Genomic DNA, 10,076 nt, shown 5'->3' with positions numbered 1-10,076 from the left:
GCCTCAAGCCTCCATTGCCAGCTTTAAAATGACGTTTTGAAATGTTTTGAGTAAAAAGGCATTGGATGAGATGCTGAAGAAATAGTCCTACTCACAATAGCAATTTAAGTACAAAAAATGGATGAATCCCTTTAAAATTATCATGTGATCGATGTCTTGAGGTGTGGTAACCGTAGTATAAGCGGAATAATTGACTCCTGGCCGTTGAATTATTTCCGTCGTCAATTATTCCTTACATAAACTACTTTTTGGTTGTGAAAAAATCTTTTGTGTTGAACACTTCTTTTTAAATTAAGTTTATGGTTTGTCTCGGAGTTTAGATTTCCTGAAAAACTTAAACGAACGTTACTGCAGTTAACAGTTGATATTTTGGTTCATTAACAGACGGAAAATCCGATGTTAGAAACAGGTTTAAAATATACCCTAACATCTAGTAATGCATTTGTCAGGATTAGAGTGAGAACGAACCCAAGCGCAGACCACTGTAAAAAAACGTCTATTGTAAAAAAATAGACAGCCCAGGCTCCACAAACTGCAACAAAAACAAAGGGGTCAAATACCACCACGAAACATAAAAAAGTGTTCCAGCCAATAAACGATGAGAAGGATTTGGGAGTGGGGGTTGGGCGCGTACTCGTTCAGAAAGCACGGAAGGGGAGGGGAGGAGTTAGCTATGCTCCGTTTTTTTGACAACACTTCGAACGTCAACAAGAGAGACTTTACACAGATTCACTTAAAGCACCACTGTGTAGGATCTACTCCCATCTAGCGGTAAAGCTCTATATGACAACCAACTGATTATTAGTTTCTAGCCCCCCCCCATTCGGAACGCGTTTTAACTAGTACGGTGGCCCTGTCATGCCAAGGTTAACATGGCTTCCAGTAGCTAAAGCAAAAGCAATGAAAAAAAAATGAACACTTTGCATTGTCCTTTGCCTTTGATCCGTCAAAGCACACAGATTTATGTTAAACATGTAAAAAGTTTGATTGTCATGATATGTCCGCTTAAAATCACATAAGTTACAAAAAGCAATCATAAACGTAGCTTAGACACTCCTTTTTCATCCACGCGAGGAAAAATATCACAGGGGCTGTTTTCATCGATCAGATCACAAGTGGACGAGAGAGAGACATTACGTTTACACTTGGTGTTTAAATCCGTCTCTTTTTGTCCATTTTCGACCGCTTCTCTTCAGATTACTGAGGAGATGGTCTGTGGACCAGTTCCTCTCCTGTCATTTACTCATGAGCTGGAGTAATGACAGGTTTAAATGGACGCGAAACTAATGTCAGAGTCCAATGCTTATGTTTTAAGTAAACGTTACATGTCCGTGTATATGTAAGAGCTTTCTCTGATATTGGTGAAATAAGATCGCTCAACTTTCACACGCTTGTAAAATGAAACGAAAGACGCGCAGATCAGACGCTTTTATCAATGAAAGGCTAAAAATAGCGCTGTACACCGTGTGTTTGTGTTAGAGGTCAGAAAAGATGAAAAACATTTATCTCAGTACCTCAGATTACATAAATGGGCGGAGAGACGGCGTGTGGCTGTTCCAAGACATTAAACCACATGCATGTTTACACTAACAAGTGTTACGCATACCCATGCTATAGTTAGCCAAGGAACTATAAAACTTCAAGTTTACAACATAAACTGTATAGATGTAAACGAATATGCTGAATTACCTGTGGTGAAGATAGAAAGTAACTTGAGTCCAATGAGCCCCATCTTGGAAAACTAACTCCAATATTGACTTTGGTCTTGATGTTTTTCCTGTCGCGTTGTCGTTTAAAATCCCTGTTTCGCTTCCTTGGCGACTTGTTTTAATGTCCTCGAGAATAGTTCTTCAACAGGCTTTCAAAGCATTAGATCGCAGGTTTATCACGGCGTGCGGCCGAAGGATTCAGTCTAACGCAGGTCGCATATCCGGGCTGCATACGTCATCAAGCCTGGTTTATTTAAATTAACTGAGCATTACATTCGCAAGTCATAAGCATATTACATCAATTTACAATTAACTAAGAATAAATGTCAGCTTTATAATTGTTAATATTCTGAAATAAGACTGTCTTGATGACGTATACCGCCTACACATGCAACCTCCGTAGGCTTCAGCTCGCGGCCAGCTTGAGTGTGCTCTGAAAGCGCGAAAGGCGGAGCTTGAATTTCAGGAATGTCCCTCGTCGGCGAATGTATTTCAAAGATGGAGGCACAACATGGATTCAGCCAGAGAGCGCTACGGCGGTATGTATTTTAAATAGCAGATTCTACACTTACGAGAATACTTTGATTAGTGGGGTGGAAGTAATTACACATGAATGAGCACATACTTTTGGAAGAAAACATGGGTTTTTGCTAAGAATTAACTAAAAAAAGTACACACTGGAGCTTTAAAGCGCTTTTAAATGTAATTACTGTATATTGTTGTATCGGTCAAACTTCACACGTTTGCATCTCTCACCTGGACCGGAGGCTGCGACATTCAAAGACAGAGTGCTCAGAAGGTCATGTCCTCAGAAGGTCGAGCCTTCGAATTGGGACACAGATTTAATGAACGTCTGTTTACTTTGGTGGGCTCTCACCTTGACTCCCATTAATGACATCACAGTGATGCCTGCAGACACAGCAAGGTCAAATTGGAAAGCAATGAAACCGACTCTGTTCGCCCTAACAGGCCAGGAAGCATTTCAGAAACTGAATATCTCTGCCAGCCATGAAAGCACTCAAGCTGTTGTACAGTTGGGGTCAGTGCATGTAGCAACAAACTGAAAATAAATAAATGCAGGATTGCAGGAAACAAGATGTTATCACAGATCTGTGAAATAAAATTGTGACAGTGTAACTGAGGATTTTTGCATACTAAAGAACACACCTTAAGAAAATGTTTGTTTATCCACTGACAATATTGATGTAAGGTTATTTTTTTTTAAAGTAATGTTTTGGTATTTGGGTTAGAGTCAGTGTGCTAGATAAAATTTTCCAGTGTTATGCAAATCTGGCAACCCTGCCAAGCCGGTCTTTGAACACTCGAGAGCATGGTGACTATGTCTCTACAGTTGTAGTTATAAGCATATATGATTATCATATGTTACTGCTGTTGTCTCTAGACTCAAACATTATAATTGCTAAACTAACAAAATACACGAAAATGAAAGTGTTGGCTAACTAGACATTTAAAAGTAACTGTAGTTTAGAAACTTGTACTATTTATACATACTCTATATTAATATTATACTACAATAATACATATATTAATACATAGTCGCTCGTGTTGCCAGAAGTCACCAAGCTTCCACTGAAGTAAATGAGATTGTGTCACTCAGATGTTGCTAGTTGCAGGCGGTGTGCATGCAGTCTTAGAAGTAACATTCATATATGTAACACCAGTGGCGGCCAGTAAGAGTTTATGATAAAAGAGACACTCATGTTCACAAAATACTGGCAAGACACTAACTTAAAACTAAACTAAGCAAGTATCTAGGGTGACCAGATTTCTCAGAGTGGAATACGGGACAGACAAAGGACCCACAGACCCACAATCCCAATGAACACAAACAAGTAGTTTACACTTGATAATATTATTTACTATGTAAAAAAATATGTAGACTTACATAAAATTGCAGGTTTAGTGCGAGCAGAAGAAAATTTTGGATCATACAATTTCTTAATTAATTTTGCAGTGCAGTCAGCTGACCGAAAACTGTGCCCATGAATAACAGAATGATATGCAAGAATTCACTGACACTTGCGCTGCGTCCGAAAACTCAAGGCAGTGACTCGTTGCCTCCCTGCCTCATGAGGAAATGACTTCGGAGGCATGAAGGCAGCTCAGAGAAAGACTTTCGGACACACTTCAAAGGCAGCGTGTTTGAAATTTAAACAGAGAGCGCCTTTGTGATAACTAATCACATATTTGAAAACTACAATATTAATTTCTCGCTAGAAATGCAATTAAAAGGTGTAAAAAGTGAAAATCTAACGTTACCTTTATTTACACTAAATTGGTGGTCCAGTAGCGTCCTTGGCCGCCATTTTATTTTTTCCAACTCGACCGGGCTCGACCAATCACATTCTTAATGTACGTCCACGCATAGGTATCTCAGGAGACAGGAAGTAAGCCAAACATTGATTTCGGACATGCCTTGATGCCTTCCTGCCTTGGAAAGCTGCCTCAGAAGGCAGCAATTTAGAGTTTTCGGACGCAGCCTTGGAGTAGCACACTTACTTTTAGCAGCGTCCATGTGTTTTTTTGTGTGCATTTGCTGCGTAATGTCGGCGCGGCCTCCGTGAGCAATGGAAAAGCGAGCCCCGCAAATGTTGCATCTTAATTTGCTTGCATCTGATAGTGACTCTCTTTTGAGAAATTTAAACTATTTTTGAAGATCCTCATTAAATGTACACGCATGCTTCTTTGACATCTTTGCACCCGAGTCAAGCTCCTCCGTGCTCTCTACTACACTTAACTGCAGGTGACGTCGGATTCCGCTCACCAACATCAAGTTGATTTAGGGAATTTTGATTGGATGGTACTTTTGTTCTCTAAAATATACTATAATGCGATTTGCTTTTACTTTTTATTTTTATTGGGCTATTTTCATATGAGAGGAGACTTCAAGTACTCACGCTATCACTCAGCAAAAAAAAAAATAATAATAATAATTATTATTATTATTACAGTTTTTTTCGATTGCTAAACGCCAGTGGGCACAACTGGAGCCACATGTGCAAAACTCCAACTACAGTCCGCAATACCAAAAGTCACCTGACCTAAACTGTACATATCACCTGCAAAACTCGCTTCAAGCAACACAACTCTAAACACATGACTCAAAACAGCTCAGTGCAGCCAAACACTAAACACAACCCTCAATGAGATAAGACACACTGTCACTCACAACACACTGAGAGGAAAAACACTAACATCAAACACCAATACACAAAATACTAACTTTTTATCTTACAGATTGAACAATTTCAGTGACTTCATACAAAGTAATGTTTTCTTCAAATAATTATTTATTTATTGATTGATTTATCACATGATTTTTTTAGAACATCATAATTCTTTAAGGTAAATGAAAATTTGCAGTTTGCTTCAATAGTTTGTAGTAATTTATGGAATTACAGTAATGAGAAAAAAAGGTAGAAACTAAAAGTACATACTGTAATTCAAACAAATAATTGAGGGGCTGATCGTGCCTCTCTCTAGCATCAGGCCACTACATGCCACCCTTCTCCCTCCACGAACCCGTCTTCTTTGTTTCATTTCCAAAATTAGTCTTTCTGAGCTCTACCTATCATATTTATATAAAAAGTAATATTATATATATATATGAAATATATATATGACATTGGACATATATATGACATTGGAATTTATATTTATATAAAATTACAATCAGCAGTGTTTGAAAGGCACAAGGCTGAAATCAATTCTGTTTTGAATGTGTGGTTCACAGTTTTGACAGCAGTGTGTTAGCATTTGAACAAAGTGCTGTAAATTCACAGTGTTGTGCAGGTTGTGTTTAAAGTCATGGAATAAGTGTGTAGAGTTTTGAAAACTGTGTAAAGCAATGAAAAATGAACTAGAGTTTGGTCCACATGAATTGCTGCTGTGCAGACTGTAGTTAGAGTTTTGCACTTGTGACTCCAGTTGTGCCCACTGTCGTTTAGCAATCGAAAAAAACTGTAATGAAATACGGGACAAAATATGATTTTTTCATAATAAGTCGGGACACTAAAATTAGAGTTGAAATACGGGACTGTCCCGGGAAAAACGGGACGTCTGGTCACCCTACAAGTATCTGGCATAGTGTTGTAGTCAAGACCACCTAATCCGAGACCAAGTCATGACCAAGACCAAGACAGGCCAAGCCCAAGATAAGACCAAGACTTTAAAGGGTTGAGGCCAAGTCAAGACCAAGACAGGCCGAGACCAAGTCAAGACCAAGACCAGTGCAAGTCATTGCATAAAAACACTTATGATCAAATGTGGAATATTCAAATAATTAGGCACTTCTTGTCTGTGTGTGCATGCGTGTGCGCGCGCGTGTGTGTACCTGGTAATTATTACATTGTGGGACCAATTGTCCCCATTTTGATGTCTCCATGAGGAAACAAGCTTATAAATCAAACAAAATGGTGTGTGTGTGTGTGTGTGTGTGTGTGTGTGGTGTGTGTGTGTGTGTGTGTGTGTGTGTGTGTGTGTGTGTGTCACAAGGTGACGATCTTTTTTTTTTCTTTGGGGCGGAACCAAAATTATGGAAGTTTGGTTCCGCCCGGAAGTGTTTCCGGTAAGGACTTCCGGTAAGCGCCGCGGGCGGGAAAATCGCCGAATTGGATGCACCTGTGCCTAGTTATGAAGAGCGGTTGGTGATTGGAGGACACGCTAAACAGGGCAGTACTTAAGACCAAGTTTAATCACAGTTTGAGAGGGCTTTTTGGAGTGTGTTGAAGCGCTGTGTTGTGCTCGTTTGGCGTGTTGCTGGTGGTTGTCTGAACTCTCTCTCTCACAGGCTGGAGTCGTATGGTGGCGAAGATATTCGTGGACCAAAAAGGGAAACGGGAAAGGAATATATTGTAAACGGAGACAAAGCGAAACGGAACTGAGACGGGCCTTGATGTGAGTACTCAGATTATAGTGGAAACGCATTGCTATTTATCTGCCTTTGTGATAGATACCTCCAGGAGAAGGAGGGCGGCCCTACCCCTAAAATAGCGCGGTGGGTGAGCCGAAGGAATCCATACTGAAGCAGTCACAACGACGATACTACCAACTAGGCCGTATATTTCATCGCCAGATCCAACCTAAGCGAAGTGGAGGAAGACGGGTGTCCTTTGTGTTCACTAGAGTGTGGTGGGTGAGTCCCTGTGCTGTGGAAACCTTTATTTTGACGGGGTGCTGTATATTGCTGTGGATTGCTGTGCATTATTGTGTGTCTTGTCAGATAAACCCCCGCCTTCATACACGTCGTCGAGGGAGGACGAAGAGGCTGTCGGCCCTTATATACTTCAGTATAGCATATGTTGTGAGTGTGCTCCAGGTCTAAGGTAACAGTACGGTGCCTCGGAACGATCTTTCCCCGTCTAGACATTGGGTGAAATTGGAGAGAGTGGCGGTGGAGAACAGAAGGACTAGCAGACGTGTGAGTACGATCAGGGGCTGTCATTTTGGATGTGTTCAACTGTATAGGAATTGCTGTTGCAGAGTGAGAGGTGTAGGAACTTCACCGTCCCAAGGCCTCTACAAAGGGGCGCCCCTGTCCAGTGTTCGATCGCCTAACGGTAGCGAGGAGAGGGCAGCGCTCGGCCCGGTGAGACGGTGTGACGTCCACCCCTCTGTAACCATCGAGCCAGTCGAGAGGGTTCGCCCACGACGCCACGTAGGAACTGCTTGTCCCAGCAGACACATCGCAAACATTTGACGTAAGGCCTGTCACATTTGCTAAAAGTCATATCTACTAACCTCTTTGAGCCCGTTCATCGACAGATACGGAGAACACATTGTCTCCGATCGTCACGGAGTGAGCGCCACGAGTGAAACCTGTACTTACGGTACGCTGTGTCCCGCAGAAGAGGTGAGAGCCATATGAATCGAATTAACTGCACCTTTGTGTCCTAGTCACCACCTGTGGAGAAGGAAAGAGAGAGAGTGAACAACACGAGAAGAAACGAGTGAAACTTGTACTTACGGTTACGCTGTGTCCAGCAGAGAGGTGAGAGCCATACGAATCGAATTAACTGCACCTTTGTGTCCTAGTCATCACCTGTGGAGAAGGAAAGAGAGAGAGTGAACCACACGAGAAGGAGACGAGTGAAACTTGTACTTACGGTACGCTGTGTCCAGCAGAGAGGTGAGAGCCATACGAATCGAATTTACTGCACCTTTGTGTCCTAGTCATCACCTGTGGAGAAGGAAAGAGAGAGAGTGAACAACACGAGAAGGAAACGAGCGAAACTTGTACTTACGGTACGCTGTGTCCAGCAGAGAGGTGAGAGCCATACGAATCGAATTAACTGCACCTTTGTGTCCCAGTCGCCCCTGTGGAGAGATAGAAAGGAAAAGTGAGCGGCACGTCCAGAACTGTGCGAGAACAAGGGAGAAGGCTCCACGAATTAAGCTAGGTGCTCAAACAGGACGTTACTTTTAACACTCACACTGCTTTGATTTCTGCCTCTAGGAAGAAGAAGGAGGGCGCCACGGATAGTAGAGACCAAGCCTGAGTCTCCTACCCCAGTCCACCGGGCCTTGGACCCCACCACCACCACCACCCCCACCCCCCCCCCCCCCCCGTTGTCCCCTTCCTCCCTGTCACCCTCTTGGCCGTGGCCTACCTGGAGGACAGAGCCAGATACTAGTTTTAATTTCCCCATGAGGAAACAAGCTTATAAATCAAACAAAATGATGTTTTTTGAAGATGTGAAGTAGCACAAGGGTTTCTGTGATGGTTGGGGTTAGGGAATGGGGTAGGTAAGGGGAATAGAATATACAGTTTGTACAGTATAAAATGCATTATGTCTATGGAATGTCCCCACAAAACATGGAAACCAGAGTTTGTGTGTGTGTGTGTGTGTGTGTGTGTGTGTGTGTGTGTGTGTGTGCGTGCGTGCGCGCAATCAGAGAAGTTGATAAAATAATCAAAGGCATTGCAGATATGTGGGAATTTATCTTTGACTAAGCAAATAAAAGTGAACAAACACTAAAGAGCTAAAATCAATTTAACCATTTATTCAGAACTGTCTTTCATGGCTTGCCATCCACTTAACACAATGCAGGTGTTTTTAGTAATAAAATTAGAAAAATTGGGTAATTGGGAGAAACTTAAACAATTCTTAAACAATGCCAACATCATATGCCAAACCTGAATAAACTGAATAAAATTAATGATAAAAAATACATTTGTGATGTGCCATCAGTTGTGGTCTTGACCGGTCTTGAAATAAAATTCAGAGTCCTCTTTGTCTGAGACCGAGACGAGACTGGGTAAAAATGCGGTCAATTCCAAGACGAGACCAAGACCTTTAAAAAGTGGTCTTGAGACCGAGACTGGTCTCGAGAACTACAACACTAATCTGGCAAACGTGAGCATCTCTTTTATCATGAACCCCTTCAAAGCGTCTGCACTAGGTAGAGTTGGGGTAGTTTAACTTGGACTTGAGTCCAATTTTCAATGAACTCGGACTTGTCACGCACTCGGGTGAATTTGTACTCAGACTTGACACGGACTTGGACATTTTGGACTCGGAAAATATCCAGAGTACAGTCAAGTCTGCGTCATGTGTAACAATAAAACCAGCATAAACTTGAGATGAGAAATTAATTAATGTCTCACGGTCTCCCCCTCCTGTTATTTTACTGCAACACACTGGCAGGCAGCAGCCAGTCCAGGGCCGGCCCTGGCCAATTTGCTGCCCTAGGCAAGATTTCACCTGCATGGTGCCCTTTAGAATCACACAATCACAATTGTGTTCCAATCATTTTGTTCCTGAACTTACACAGAAACAAACTGCACAGCTTTGTCTTGTTTTTCTTTATTTTGAAAATATTTTGGAAACAAACACGCACGCACGCAAACACACACACACACACACACACACACACACACACACACACAATACCCTGTCAGGCATTTGATCTTGACATTGTTAAAATCTTGTCTTTTTTACATGTTTTAACACTGTACATTTAACTGAAAATATTTAATTTTGTACAAGAAAACAGCTCTTATTAATGAATTATTAGTAGCATGTTGTAGTATCTCGGGACATTGTGCTCATTGTTAAATAGCTCTGTGGTTATACTGCACTGAAGCGGCAGTTTAAAATATAAACACAGAATTCAGCGAACGTCAAGAACAAGAAAACGGAGACAACAATCAGACCGAGACACGGGATTTAAATTACGATACACGGACCATGTTTAAATTTCCATGTTTCTGGACAGAAATACCAACTTGTTCACTTTGTTTTGTATTAATAAGCTGCGCATTGGAGTGACTACTCGCTGCGGTGCTGAAGACGCGTTCTGACAGAGTACTGGTGACACTTATGCACAGATATTTACGTGCAACCT

Source organism: Misgurnus anguillicaudatus, chromosome 18 (assembly GCF_027580225.2).
Source record: "Misgurnus anguillicaudatus chromosome 18, ASM2758022v2, whole genome shotgun sequence".
Taxonomy (NCBI): Eukaryota; Metazoa; Chordata; class Actinopteri; order Cypriniformes; family Cobitidae; genus Misgurnus; species Misgurnus anguillicaudatus.
This window is presented reverse-complemented; position numbering follows the sequence as displayed.